Source organism: Leopardus geoffroyi, chromosome C2 (genome assembly GCF_018350155.1).
Source record: "Leopardus geoffroyi isolate Oge1 chromosome C2, O.geoffroyi_Oge1_pat1.0, whole genome shotgun sequence".
NCBI lineage: Eukaryota > Metazoa > Chordata > Mammalia > Carnivora > Felidae > Leopardus > Leopardus geoffroyi.
Window position 1 is genome coordinate 125,915,170 of NC_059333.1, and position 16,145 is coordinate 125,931,314.

Genomic DNA, 16,145 nt, shown 5'->3' on the forward strand with positions numbered 1-16,145 from the left:
GAGCCACTGAGAGCGGTGCAGAGAAGTCTCAGAAATTCTCTTCAAGCTCTCAGCGCAGGGTTCTGAGATGGACACAGACCTGGTAGAAATGTAAAGACCTGCATTTCCTACATGATGGCAATGCCATGCCAAGACTTCTGGGAGATGTAAATAGAGCCACACACAACTGCCTCTGACAGTTTTCCATGAGAAAGATTGTGTTCCGCTGATGCAGCCTCAGAGACAAAAGAGAAGAAGGCATAGAGAAAAAGACTGGTTTGGTTTTTTTATTCTGAAATAATTTTAGACTTACAGAGGAGCTGCAAAAAGTAGTTCAGAGAATTCAATTATATCCTTCATCCAGCCTAACATTAACAATTAATACAACCATCACACAATTATCAAAACTAGGAAATTCACATTGGTGTTGACATTTCATGTTCGTATTGGTATCACATCATTAACTGAAGTACAGACCTTATTTGAAGGAAATTTCTTTTCAAGGCAGATTTTAGCCTCCCTCTGATAAGTGTTAAACTCTGGTAACAGCAAAATTCAGTATCATAGTAAAGTTGTATCACCACTATCTGTTGCTCTATAACAAACTACTAGAAATGTAGTAAATTAAAACAACAGTTCTTTATTGTTACACCCCATGATTCTCTGGAGAAGAAATTTGAACAAGATGTAATGGGGACAGCATCTCTCTGCTCCATGATTTCAGACTCTCAGCTGTAAGACTCAAATGGCAGGGGCTGAAGCAAATGGGGACTGTCCGGGGATCAGCTTCTCTATTTCCACATGGCTAGCTTGGGCTTCCTCACAACATGGTGGTCTTGGGGTAGTGGAGCTTCTTTCATGGTGGCTCAGGGCACAAAGTAAGGAAACAAACCCAACAGTCCTCTTAGAAGTTGGGCTCGGGACAGGCACAGTGTCACTTCTGCCATAGTCTGTGGGTCAAAGCAAACAAAGTGAACCTGGATTCAAGTGGAGTGTAGATACTTCCCCTCATGATCAGAGGAGTGTCAAAGAATTTGCTGTCAATTTTACTGTGCTACAGGAAACTGTTGTATCAGCTAATTTCATGTTTCGGAGAGGAGCAAGTTACCCTAAAGCAAATTCCCTTTGTTCTGATAAGAGTCACTCGGGAAGCCTTTACCCCTTACTCTGTAGGGAGAAGAAATGTAAAGAAGGTCTTTGTTCCTCCACATGGTTTAGCAAAATCTATCCTACTGTTGATAACCAGAACTCTGAAGGACCAGGCAAATCTATATAATGGATGGTAGTGATTCTGATCAAAGTCTATGGACAGAAAAAGACACTAAGACCATCTATAGATGAAAGGATAAAGATGTGGTATGTATACACAATGGAGTGTGAGTCATAAAAAAATGAATGAAATCTTGCCATTTGTAACAACATAGAGGGACCTAGAGGATATTATGCTAAGTGAAATAAGTAAGAAAGAGAAAGACAAATACCATATGATTTTACTTATGTATGGAATCTAAAAAACAAATGAACAAATGACAAAAATAAAAACAGACTCATAAATACAAAGAACCAACTTGATTGCCAGAGGTGGGGAGGAGGAGGTGAGCAAAATAGGTGAAAGGGATAAAGAGGTACAAACAAAATAAGTCACGGGAATGATAAGTACAACATAAGGAATATAGTCAGTAATAGAATAACTTTGGTAACAGGTGGTACCTACACTTATCATGGTAAGCACTTCATAATGTTTATAATTGTTAAATCACTATGCTGTACACCTGAAACTAATATTATATGTGAAACATATAATCAAATAAATAATTTTAATTAAAAATAAAAAATAGACGTGCCTGGGTGGCTCAGTCAGATTAAGCATCTGACTTGATTTCAGCTTAGGTCGTGATATCATGGTTCATGGGTTTGAGCCCCATGTTTAGGATTCTTTCTCTCTGCACCCCACACTTCACTCTCAAAAATACATAAATAAAACCTTAAGCAAATAAACAAACTAGGAAAAGAAAAGAACACTACGATCCCTAGGGACAAACTAACTGATAGGAAGAGCAGGCCATACATGATCCTATAGGTTTCGGGGAAAGAGGTGGTTCTGGCAGCCCCTCTGGACCCAGCCATCCTGGCATAACAGCTTTGCTCTGAAAATAAAAGGTTAACCATGTGCTTGTGCCACAGAGAGGGCACTGTCCTGGCCTGTGTGGTATCTGCACTAGTAAGAGAACCAAGGCAGCAATAGACAAGGACCCACCAGGGACAGAAGCAATGGACAGACTACCAAGTTTCTTTCTATTAGAGATTAGAAGTAAGATTTACTTCTCAGAGTTGCTGGACAGTTCTGGGGAAGGGAGAACAGTGGACTTCCTGCTCACAAGAGCCACATGGGTCACATGGTCTCTATCACAACTACTCAACCATGTATGCAGGGCAGCATGAAAGCAGCCACAGAAAATACATAAATGAATGTGTTCCAATAAAATTTTATTTATGGACGCTGAAATACAAATTTTATATAGTTTTCACATGTTGCAAAATATTATTCTTTTTAATTTTTCTCATTTAGGCATGTAAAAACCATTCTTAGTTCACAAGCCATATAAAAATGAGGAGTGGACCAGATTTGGCCTCTGGGTCAGTTTGCCAACCCCTGAGTGATAGCAATAACTTACTATTCATTTGGATTTTGTTTTTTTACTTAACAGAGTGTTAAGCAGTATATTATTAACTGATTCAAGAAGTTAAAAGGTAGATAATTCCTGGGTTCAGAAACATGAGGATTCAGCCTCTGCATCACTCAGTGCAGCCTTTACAACTGGGGTCATAGGTCAAGGAGACTGCTGTCGCTCCAGACGTCACTCCTTACCAGTGGCTCTCAAATGTCAGCATGTATCAGAATCATCTGAGGGAATTGTTAAAATACTGTAGCTGGGTCCCATCTTCAGAATTTCTGTTTTAGTAGTCTGGGATGGGACCTGAGAAGTGATTTTTTTTTCATATTCATGGCTAAGATTTATTACAGCAAAAGGAGACAAAGCAAAATTAGCAAAGAGGAAAGACACATGGGGTAAAGTCTAGAGGAAATCACATGCAAGCTTCCAAGAGCTGTCCCATTGGAGTCACACAGGATGCATTCAGTTCCTCCAGCAATGAGTCATGATAATGCATTTTCTAAAATGGTGTCTACCAGAGAAATTCATTAGAGACTCAGTGCCCAGGGTTTTTCATTGAAGGATAGTCACATAAGCATTCTCTCTGCCTAGCGTGTACCAAAATTCCAGAAACAGGGGTTTAATATAAATGACATTATTTACAGTTTAGGCACAATGGACCATCCTGAGCAGGGGGTGACAGGAGCCTTCCTGAAATCCAGTTTTCAGACGTCAGCAAGGACCATCCTTGCAAGCAAGACTTTCTCCCATCCAGGTACTAACCAGGCCCAACCCTGCCTAGCTTCCGAGGTCAGATGAGATCGGGCACGTTCAGGGTGGTATGGCCATAGACTGAAGCAACACTTTCTAAGAAAACCAGTCATCAAACCTGTTGTGTTACCTTTTGAGAATTTATATTTTTAACAAGTTTCCAAGCGGTACTAATGTCACTGTTTGGGGACCACACTTTGAGAACTACTGGTTCATTATAAGACCACAGTCAGGAAGCTGGTTGGTGCAGGGCCAGGGCTTTTTCCTGGTGGCTTTTCACTTCTTACAGGGGAGTGATATCTTTCTCAAAGGAGGGAAATCTTCTCTTTATGTTCACTGGCTCACTTCAAAACTAATCACTGGCTTTGCCAACCATGAGTTATTCCTTGAAGCTGGACAAATGGCAGTCCAACCAAAATTAAATTTCTGTCACAGAATCAATACATAGGGTTTCTAGCCCCAGCACTTTGCCAACTATGTCTTCTCTCTTTAACCTCACAACATGTGAGGTAAGTAAAAGCAGGAATCTTTAGGTTGAGAGACCTTTCCAGTGCCAGCTGTGATCACCTGAGATGTGGCAAAGTACTCTTCCCTGATTTCATCACTCCTTGAAGTCAGCTGGCCTTGTTGTACCACCTGGGGTAGAAGGGGGAGGAAATCAGCTCTGAACAGTATGAGCAATTTGATCAGCCTTTCTTTAATATTTTGTCTAAAGGACCTGATTTAATTATGGAGATTTTAACCGGGTTTTATTTTCTAGAAAGTTTTCTGTGAACACATAGGCAAAGTTAAATATTTGATCTCTCCAAATATTAAAATTGGAATCAGTCCAGTCCAAGAACCTCAGCTTCCAAATAAGAGAGAATCTTTAGTGACTTAGTATCTCGTTCTGGTATTTTTATTTTTCTTCAACAGGCTCTAAGTGACTCACTAACATTTTTGTTAATATTCTTCATATCCGGAATCCTGGGTGGCTCAGTCAGTTAAGCATCCGACTTCAGCTCAGGTCATGATCTCACAGTTTGTGAGTTTGAGCCCTGCTTTCGAGCCCCAGAATCCTCTGTGTCCCTCTCTTTGCTCCTCCCCACTCACATTCTCATTCTCTCTCTCTCAAAAATAAATAAAAACAAAAAACAAACAAAAATATTTTTCATATCCTCTCTCAGTTGCATTATATTGAGTCTAGTATGATTGGGTAATTTCCTCAAGGCCACACAATGAAGCAAGAGTCATGAAGTGTTAAGAACGGTGACCCAAGAAATATTCTATAGGGAATAAACTGTGTCATTACCCGAAGAATCTCAAGTTCACTTTCCTAGGAATATCCACTCTATAAATTAAGAATCAATACCACAGTAGCTCTAGCCTTTATGCTGTGATTCCCAATGTGAACTGAACTTCAAAGAAATAACCCAGAAATAGTATAAAACCCTAGAAAGGCCGACCCTACTAAATTACCTTGGCTGCCCTTGCAGTCTCATTCTCTTGGCCTCCTTGAACTTGAAGACAAACATTATCCTTATCTCTAGTAAACTAGACTTGGGAAGATGAATTTTAAAATGTCAAAGATTATGCTATGATTTCTGTCAAAGACAAAGAGATTAAAGAAATAGCCTGCAAGGGAGGTAATGATGACTGCTCAAATTTTGAAAAATAGTTCTGGCTGTACTGTATTATAATACAACAGGTACAAATTAATCCCTGACACCTCTGGAAAAGAGGAAGACTATATGGTCACACACTCAGATAAAGGTTTAGATACCTGGGAAGATGCTTTGGTTACTAAAGATGTACCTCTTTTCAAGGATAATCTGAGTATTCCTTTAAAACTCTAGCTTAGAACAAGATATCACAATGATCAATTTAGAGGTGTAAGCAAGAATAAGGATACAATTTGCTTTTCTTTTACTTGAACTTCCAACTATACAACTGAAGGCTGGGTTGGTGTTCACTCTGTCCTCACAGTGATGTAGCCAACTCATTTCATCAAAGGAATTCTTCTAATACAGAGAAACTTTTCTCGAAGGTAGGAAGTTGCATCTGCTAAGGAAAACCTGCTTCAATACCCCAAGACCCTAAACCCATTATTTTTTCAGTGAAAACTGAGATCTTTCTGATGTCGCCTCAGCAGAAGGACCCAAAGTTAAAATTATGGTAAAGTGAGGTCACAGGCCTGGCTGTGACCTAAGCCATGCTGACAAATACATGGTAACATGCTGTGGGTGCTCTCCTAAAATTTATCCATTGTAGACACTGCTGACTGACCAAGGAAACTCACAGTCCTTTTCAACACAAGTCTCTAGACATGAATGTGCTGTTGAGTTTTGTAGCCACTAGCTACATGTGGCCATTGAGCACTTGGAATGTGGCTAGTCTGCCCTTGCATGTGCTTACATGTAAAAAAAACACCACATTTTGAAAACTTCATTAAAAATATATAAGATATTTAATAATTTTATATATTGAAGACTTCAGATATATTGAGTTAAACTACACACACACACACACACACACACACACACACACAGATAATTGATTAATCCTAACTGTATCTATCTTTTTTAAAAATATGACTTCTAGGAAATTTAAAATTGCATTTGAGAAATAAATCCTCAGCCTTATGGTCAAAAGATCTTTGAAAAGGGTACTAAGGCTGTACAGTGGGGAAAAGGATAATCTTTTTAACAAATGGTGCTGGGAAAACTGAATAGCCACATGTAGAAGAATGAAATTGGACCCTTACCCTATACCTATCCAAAAACTAACTCAAAATGGAGTAAAGACATAAATATAAGACCTGAAACTGTAAAACTCCTAGAAGAAAACAGAGGGGAAAAGAGCTTCACGACACTGGATTTTCCAATGATTTCTTTGATATGGTACCAAAAGTACAGGCGCCAAAAGCAAAAATAGGCAAATGAGACTACATAAAACTTAAAATTTTCTGCAAAGCAAAAAAATTGAGTTAAAAGGCAACCTATAGAATGAGAGAAAATATTTGCAGGTTATATATCTGAAAAATGTTTAATGTCTAGAATATATAAAAAGCCCGTGCAAGTCAACACCACAAAACAAATAGTCCAATTAAGAAATGGGCAAAGGACTTGATTAGATATTTCTCTAAAGAAGACATGCAAATGGCCAACAAGCATGTAACAGATGCTTAAATTCTCTAATCATCAGGGAAATATGGATCAAAACCACAGTGAGATATCACCTCACACTAGTTAGGGTGGCTACTATCAAAAAAAAAAAACCCAAAAACATAAAATAACAAATATTAAAGATGATCTGGAGAAATTCGAACCCTTGTGCACTCTTAGTGGGACTGTGAAATAGTATACACACAGTGGAAAACAATATGGAAGTTAAATTAAAAATAGAATTACCATATGATCCCATAATTGTACTTCTGAGTATATATCCAAAAGAATTGAAAGCAGGATCTTGAAGAAATATTTGCATACCGATGTTCCCTGCAGCATTATTCACAACAGCCAACATGTGGAAGCAACCCAAATGCTTATCCAGGGATGAATGGATAAAGAAAATGTGTTATATACATTAAAATAGAATAATATGCAGCTCTAAAAAAGAAGGAAACCTGTCACCCACTACAACACACATAGACATTGAGGACATTATGCTAAGTGAAATAAGCCAGTCACAAAGGGACAAATACTGACTCCACACATGGGACACCTGAAATACTGCAATAGTCAAAAATCATAGAATCAGAAAGTGGAAAAGAGGCTGCTGAGGACTAGAGGAGGGGGAACAGGGAAATACTGTTTAATGGGCATAAGTTTTAGTTTTTCAAGATGAAGTTCTAGAGAACCATTGCATAACAAGGTGCATATAATTAACCCTGCTGCGCACTTAAAATGGTTAAGATGGTACATTTTATGTCATGTGTTTTTAGCACATTTTTTTAAATTACCAATGTGGCTCACTTTTATGTCTCCCATATTTCTATCAGACAGCACTGCTCCAGATAGTCACTGCCTGTCACTCCGAGTTGGCACACAAGACAAAACCTATTGGCCATGACAGGCCTGAGCAATAGTGTCATGTTTTTCCCAGATACGGAGCTAAATTGAGATTTTCCACTTTTTAAAGAATATTTATTAGAGTGGTTGGTTGCAAAGCATTTTTAAAATCTAAAATTGAAGGGTAATAACTATACATAGTTATGTATGATATGTAATAATATATGTCACATATATCAAATAACTAATTTGGGGATCAAATTATAGATTATGAGGACAATAAAAGGGATTTTAAGGACAGTTTGGGAGAGACCTCATACTTTCTCAACTAGAGAGCTTGTGCCCTGACAGTGAGAAGCATTCCTAAAGTCACAAAGAGCTCTTGGAACCCACAATCCACCCCCACCCCACTTCTCCCCACCGCAGCCCCAGCAGTGCCTCATTGGTCTGACTCATTCTAATTCCTCATGTTACTTACAGACTGTGACCAGGTGGTTTTGTGACATCCTGTGCTTTTCCCAACTTACAGCCAGAAGTCCTTCCCTGGTCTTTGTTTAATCTTCCTGCTTCCCTTTCATTCTCTGCTTTCTTCCCAAGGACCAGAAAACAGATGCCGTTTCTCTCTCTCACCATCTCTTTACCCTTCTCTTCCCCTGGTCAGAGCAAGAGAATGAAGTTCACATTGGTGTGTCCCTCTCCAGGCTCAGAATGTGAACCACCAGGACCGATTTCCCATTGCACGTTTTCCTGCAAGTAAGCCATCCTAAACTCACCTTAAACAAAAGGAGAAATACACATCTCATTCCATTGCTTCTATCCAGATCACTTTCCACCCTGGAAACTAAGGATGGCTGCAGTGTTTCCAGTGGTTCCCTTGGCAACAACTCGGTTTAAAACTTTCTCCAAACACAAACTTCTTTCTATTAAAGAAGAAAGGACACTATTAAAGTGTCCATTTCTACTAGGAAGAAATTTTATAGTTACATTTTAAACTGTTTATAACAGGTCTGTGACCCTGTTGTTTTGTTTTGTGGTTGTGTTGTTGTTGTTTTTTAAGTTGGTTTCATTTCATTTATTTTTTCAAGACCTGGACACCTGAAGATCTGTATTCCTTAGAGGAATAAAGACATTTCTCTCACCTTGTTTTCCTTTGGACTAATTATCTAGGAGGTTCCCTCTCTGTGCTGAAGAAGGCTCGATAGGTTTGGCAGGAGACACTTGTGACAGTGTCATCTGGGGCTCAGAAATGGAGTTAGGAGTAAGGGGCAAATTTTTTTTTAAAGGAACAAAGCTTAGGTATTTTTTAAGATGCTGATTTAGTGGGTTATTGAAAATGCTGCCCACATAGCCTTTTAACCCTCAAAGATATCAGATAACTTTTTTCTTGCAGTGAGATGAAGTGGCTGTCATTATCTCCGAAGGTCTGTATCATATTGGAATCTGTCAGTGCAGGTCAGGGAGTCTGCGGTGCTCTGGGCCCAGCTCGGGGACTGAATTACATTTCCCCGGCACAATGGCTGCAGAATGGGTGGGTGCTTTGTCATTTAAACTGCATAAAGAGGCAGAAATTGATTTTTATTGTGGATCTTCATATCTAATAAAGCTCCAAGGGGCTCTTTTCTTCTCCGATTGAATAGCCATTGAATGCTTTCAATCTAGTTCTGTGTTTCATGCCTAAACTGAATAGCGGGAAGGCAGAAAATAGATGGGGGAAAAGAGGCCAAGTCACTTTCCAGATTGAAAAGGATATGGCAGAGAAATAAATAAAAAAAAATAAAATAAAATAAGACTATTTGGAAAAGCATTTAAGTGGAAAGGGGAACTTTCTTGATGCTCTGGGGGGAAAATTGCTTTCTGAGGTGTGTATGTGTGCGTGTGAGCGTGTGTGTGTCTATATACACATGCACACACGTGCAAATCCACTCGTAGGTGAGTGTGGGCAACTGGAGTACGTTATGTGCACTGCAAAAATCTATTTATGGTCAACTGGCCCGGGGCCAAAGTGCTAATCACAAACTTACCTCTCAAAGCCCACCCCTCCCCACACTCTCTGTCTTCAAGGCTCTGACCCAAAGAAATCTCAGCTAGAAGAAGCTCCTGGAGTGGAGGCTCTGGGTTGGGGTGGGGAGGAATGTGCTGTTCCTTTTGCAGAGGCCCTGGAAGATCCTGGGTCCCGGATTCTTGTCCAACACATGCAGAAGTCCAGTAACCTCTCAATTTAATAATGCAGAAGAGAATTACAATTCTTCTGGATACCTCCACCTGCTAAATCCTGACGTCCCTCCCTTGAATGGGGTTTCCTAGTTATCAGGGCTTTTGAATTTTTTCATCCCAATCTTCTAAAAGCAGCATTGAATCTTAAGAGCTCTATGAATGCTTGTGCTTTCAACCACAGACCCCGGATGTCCAGCTCACCACATGTGTAACTCAACACCTCCCCTATACACAGCCCTACACTAATGATAGAACCCTCTCTGGTGTGGACATCCAGACTTTTCAGTATTCGTCTCCCCAGTATCCAATTTACCTTCTTCTGGCAGTAGCCCTCAGTATGCACTCAGAAATCCTCCTCCCCCTCTCTCAGGCCAGTGATCTGAATGGGATCCTCCCCTGTCTCCAACTCTTAGCAAATTAGTCATTTTCCTTTGGCCACCTTGACTGGTCCAGGGAAGGCAAGGGACCTAAACTCATCAGAATAATACTTGCAAGAACTAGGAGAAAAAGAGACTCTTTTATCCTGGATTGGAACCTGGAAGACTAGGAGGCTGGAGCTGCTGCCACCAATTGGACCCCCTCCCGAGGAAGCTTCCTTGAGAATGGAACCATTACACAGAGCAGAGAAGACCCCGGCCAAGAGCTGGAGCAAAATCAGGAATCCTTGGATCCAGCTGTACCTGAAGCTAGATCTTTCTCTAAACTTCCTATTTAAATAAGGTGATATGTTCCCTTTGCACTCAATTCAGTTTGCTTTAGGTTTTGCCCCTTGCAAAGAAAACAGACTTTACTTATATATTCGATAACTATTATTTGTAAAAAGATTTTTAAGATTCAGTTCAGAAAGTCCTTTTCACATACACAAGCTCATTTAATATAATCACATAAACACCTTCATGAAGTATAATCTTTATATATCATAAGCCTCAAAAAACAATCTTTTTTCAGATAAAAATGCCACATTTCAGAAATGATGAAACTAAGATCTAGGGAGAGTGACCTCCCAAACTGGAGCACCAAAACTCAACATTTAAAAAATCAGATTCAGTCCCCCCTCAAACTGGTTCTTGCTCCTATGAGCTCCGTCTCAGATTGGCATGTCCATCCACCGAAGGGACTGAAGCGACACTCCTTCCTTTGCACATCCAACAGTTCACCAAATTCCTGGGTTCCACCTCCTTACAGTCCTGGAATCTGTCCTTCCCCTCTGTTTTCACCATCACACAGATGCTCTCCTGCTTCTTCAAATTCCATGCTGACCCACTAACTGCTGCCCTCTCTCTGCCTCACTTCACCCTGGTCCATGCTTCTCACCTATTGGAGGAAGGTTTCTGCAAGTGAACCCTAGTCAGGTGTTCCTGCACTTAAAATTCTTCCCTGGCATTCTAGCAGGTTTAGGATTTATTTAAAACTCACTCCCTGGTACATTGTTTTCCTAACTATTTTGCTTAGTTTCACATCCTGACCCAGCACGCATACATGTGTATGTGCACATGTGTGTGTGTGTGTGTGCGTGCGTGCACACACACACACAGAGTCATTGAAACAAAGTGTTCAATGTTATACCCCTTCCTATGTAAGATATTTTCTTATATTGTCCATTTTATTAGATTCTGCTCTATTCCCTACTTTTTTTTAAAATATTGGATGTGACTATCTCAGTCCAGGGTTCTTAACACAGGGTCAATGGGTATTTCCATGGGCTGTAAATATATTTCAGAGGGTTTGTAAATTTTGATGGAAAAACTTACATCTTCATTTTCACTAGCTGAAACTGAAATTTAATGTCTCCTTCTATTATTAATGTAAACAACAAACTCCAGTAGTATCAGCAGTACCTGTGACTTTCTCACCCATAGAACCCAAAGATATTTAGACCATTGAGTATATCCTGAGATAGTGTTCATGCTCATCACTTCTTAAGCCTTATGCCCCAATCTTCCCAGAGAATTCTTCCTTCCCTCTTTACCTATTGCATTTCCCCTTGGCCTTGTTCTATCCCAGCCTCCATGTTCTATGTATTTCTGGACTGTGACATATCTGTATGCACACACAGACTCACACACAAACACATGATGAAGATCATACATATATGTAAGTTTTGAGCACATCATCATATACATGGATTCATATTTTCAAGGTCACATATGCACACTGATTCACACATAGCCACACACCCACTAGTAAGTGTCAGTACATATCCATAAATACATCCAAACTTAAATATACATACAATTTCCTAGATGTGCTTCTTGAGAAAGAATCCTCAGCTAGTTCTCTCCTTGACATGCTCCAGGGACTTGGATCCTTCCCAAAGTCATTTCTCCTTTGAGGCCTTGTTAGGGGTCAAGAGCCTCAATAATGAATGATCCAGAGAGATATATGATAAGGTCAGAGGGAAGGGACCTTAGTCCCAAACAGCCAGATCAGCTGAACCAACTCTCATTTTTTTTTTTAATTTTTAATGTTTTTATTTATTTTTGAGACAGAGAGAGATAGAGTATGAGCAGGAGGGGGGCAGAGAGAGATGGAGACACAGAATCTGAAGCAGGCTTCAGGCTCTGAGCTGCCAGCACAGAGCCTGATGAGGGGCTTGAACCCACAAACTGTGAGATCATGACCTGAGCTGAAATAGGGTGCTTAACCGACTGAGCTACCCAGGTGTCCCCCAACTCTCATTTTTAATGCTCAGTTCTAATTTACTATAACTCTTATGTTATAGACATCTTTGTAAATAATCTTAATTTTTTGGAACAAGGTGGGTTGTAAACATGTACAGTTTACTAAGTCATTAACCCTTTTGGAACATGGACTATTTTTAGAATCTAATGAAAGTTATTAACTGTCTCCTCAAGAAAAAAAAAAAAAAGAAAAAAGAAAATCCTCTCAGTCATGTAAGATTTTGCATGCAATTTCAGGGTGTTCTGAGCCTCCTAAAGCTATACCTCAATTCTAGGAAATTATTTTCCACATCATGTCAAGATTTGTGGATTTGACATTCATGAATAGGAAAGCTGGCATTCCCAAAGATCCATGGCATCTAGTCAAATCTGAGATACTCTCTGTATCAGTGCATGCTGTTCTGTGTATCTATGGCCTTGCCAGTTATATATGCCTAGATTTGTAAAGATCACAAAAACAAATGCCCACAGGGTCCAGGCAAGTGCCATAAATGAATGAGGCATGCTGACAAAGGGTGTAGCCCTTGTGGTCTCTCGTTTCTCCTAAGAGAGACACAGGAACAAAAAAGAGTCAATTTCCTCTTTGTAAGATGAAGAACAGCACAAGCAGAATAAGCAATGAATGGCAGGGATGGTCACCCTCTGTGAAGAGTGGTACCTAAGTATGGTGTGGCAGGTGGTGAGCGGTGTGTGCACCCACCTAACCTAATGGGAATGGCTGTCCCTGCTGTCCTGAGGATTGTCACAGGTGGAATGGATTCCAGAGTCACGGCACCTCTCAAATTTTCCACAAGCCAGGAATGTGGCTGTGATGTGAAGTGTACTCTTTCCTGCCCAGCAATGTATGAGCTAAGTCTTTGCTGAGCAAAGAAAACATACATGTAAGCTGGATCCCACCTATGGACGGCTGGGGGCAGTGATTTCTCTGGACCCTTTTCACCTTCGAATCAGTCCCAAGGGAAGAGAGGGTCCAGGCACATCCCTGAAAAGGAGGGGCTATGTACAACAGTCTGAAGCAAGGCTAACACAAACATGCACAAGTTTGCACAGAAAGTGTGTTCAGAAAGTGATTCATTCTTACAGACTGGTGCTACTCATGTGTCCCCTCCCAAAGGTTCAGGGAAGTAGGGACACCTTGTACCCTGACTGTGCCATCTTAGCACACCAGCAGCCCCAATTCTAGAAATGAGAAAAGAGGCAGCCACCTATGGCATCTCCCGGAGCACAGACTGGTTAGAGACCCAGGCTCAGCACAGTCTGATGGGGGTGTTCCCTTCAGGGTTTCACAGATTCCCCAGGTATGTGATGCACTGTTTGGCTGAGTCCTACGTGCAGAGCTGATGGGTCAGGACAGCTCTTTCTCCTTGAGTTGCATAGCTGATGCAGCTATCCCTTAGGGAGAATCTGGGCTAGCACAGCTGTGTCTGAGCTCGACACACACTACATGCATCTCAACAAACTCACGGTTACCCTCAACACCAGCACTCTTTGGGGTCATCATTTTTATTGGATTAGCCTGTTAGGTAAACATGGAAACTATTATCTTAAACCACTCTCTTCTCTCTTCCCATCCTTCTTTGTGTTTTCCAGCAGTCACATTATCATTGGGACTTTTAATTTCCCTGAACCCTTTATTCAAAAGTGCAGGGAATTTAAAATATACCTCATCTGTGTGTGTGTTTTTAAAACCATAAAATATATGTAATAGAAGTTGAAGATAATTGCAAACTATTCTTGATTTTACTAGTGTTTTATTAACAAATCTGCCTTAATCCAGGATTAAAACTGAGTGAGATTAGAGGATTTCTCTCATCTGCAGCTTGGAGCAAGAGACTTGGTAATAGATGTGCCTCCTTGCTTGCCATAAAGCTGTCCTATTATAGTCACAGCAGTGCTCAGTGCAAACCGGGGCCCTCCTGCCCCTATGATGTGCAGTGACAGGCAAGAGGAACACCCAGCCTGGTTAAAGACCTGTGCCCCTCAAAAAGGTGTCAGGATGAAGTCCACATTGTCTTAACACCTATGTTGTAAGTTGCTTTTTCCTACCATATGGACCCTTCCTCTGAATTTAACATTTAATTTCAGCATTTACATCACAGGGCATGTTATTCCAGGAAAACAGTCAATGAGTATAAAGTATAAAGCACCCTCTGCAGGGTAAGACTTGTTTGCTCCATTGATTAGAGCACCATTAACAAGGCAAAGGTCACAGGACCTCCTTTCTCATGGGAGCCATTCAGTTTCCTTCTACGCGAAGGTGTCAGGCTTACCCATAGTCAGGACCAGCTGCTGCTGTGAAAATGTCATCATCCAAAGGAGGTAAGGACTCAGAGGGCTTTGCTTGTAGGCAATGGGTACTGGTTATATATCCATAGACATGGGATGTCACTTTATCTATTGAAAGTCACCATTGCAGGAAGTAGGTCATGCCAATCAGAGGTAATTGAAGATAAAGCAGGTCTCAGTCATCTCACAACCCAATGACTATGCACATAGTTTCTTTCCTCTCATCTCAATCTGAATCTTTTTGGGAAGATGCATCCTTCCTTTTGTTCATTTAAACCACCCATGTAACCTCCTCTGTCACTTTTGATGTTGTGTTTTCTGTTTTAATGTCAATAACTACTAGTAGGTGAATGGTGTGTATGCACATGTGTGCACAGGTTTATTTAACAGGCAGATCTGTGTGTAACTGTACTCATTCTTTCTCCCCTTCCCCTAGGGGGAACCTAGAAATATTTCCACCATCCAGTAGTTTACCCAAATAGGCACACTGGCTGTCACTTTCTTTACTACTTTCTGTTCTCAGTCCTTTATATACAGTTGATCTCAAAATCTTGTCAAATGTCCCATTAAAAAGTCTCCCAACTCTCTCTTCTTTTCCCTTTCCACTATTCCATTTCAGACTGCAGCCATGTCTCTCCCAAATATTCCCAACAGTTTCCTATTGGTCTCCATGTGTATTTTTTTATTAAAAAAATGTATTTAATGTTTATTCATTTTTGAGAGAGAGAGAGAGAGGCAGAGAGAGAGAGAGAGACACAGAATCTGAAGCAGGCTCCAGGCTCTGAACTGTCAGCACAGAGCCCGATGAGGGGCTCAAACTCACGAACTGTGAGATCATGATCTGAGCTGAAGTTACACACTCAACCAACGGAGCCACCCAGGTGCCCCTGGTCTCCCTACTTTGAAATGTCCCCACCTCAGGGCACTTGGGTGGCTCAGTCGGTTAAGTGTCAGGCTTCAGCTCAGGTCATGATTTCATGGTTCCAGGAGTTCGGGCCCTGTGTTGGGCTCTGTGCTGACATCTCAGAGCCTGGAGCCTGGAGCCTGCTTCAGATTCTGTGACTCCCTCTCTCCCTGCCCCTCCCCTGCTTGCATTCTTTCTTTTTCTCTCAAAATTAAATAAACATAAAAAATATATATATGAAATGCCCCCTCCTCTGTCTACTCTCACTATTGCATCCTCACTGATCTACCGAAACGTAAAACACTGCTGCTTTCTTACACAAAAGCCTTCAGCAGCTGCCACTGCCCTCAGAAGAGAATCTGAATTCCTCAGCATGGAACATAAGAACCATTGAGATCTGGCCATTGCCACCACACTGGCCTCTGCTCCTGCTTCCATGACCAAGCATTCTGTGCTTAGTCCTATCAGACAATTTGCCATTCTCAGAACATCCCAAGATCTCTCAAGTCTCCAGAAGGTTACATGTATGTCCTCATCTAAAGGGACCCTTCCTGTCTTGTCCACAGAGTGGACTTCTAATCCTCCTCTGAGACCTCTCTCCATGACCTAAGAAGAGACAGCCAGGCCTGCCTCTCTGAGGCATGGGTTATAGCGTTTACAAGCCTGC

General features: G+C 40.9%; 1 long non-coding RNA gene across 1 annotated transcript; it reads right to left on the reverse strand.

The window, feature by feature from the left end:
- Positions 1 to 240: 240 nt before the first annotated feature.
- LOC123576184 lies at positions 241 to 8,278 on the reverse strand. The gene is made up of 3 exons (XR_006701207.1): positions 8,167 to 8,278; positions 7,872 to 8,046; positions 241 to 929 (listed from the first exon to the last, which is right to left on the reverse strand). It is a non-coding gene; the product is annotated as an uncharacterized LOC123576184 (long non-coding RNA).
- Between the last annotated feature and the right edge of the window lie 7,867 nt (positions 8,279 to 16,145).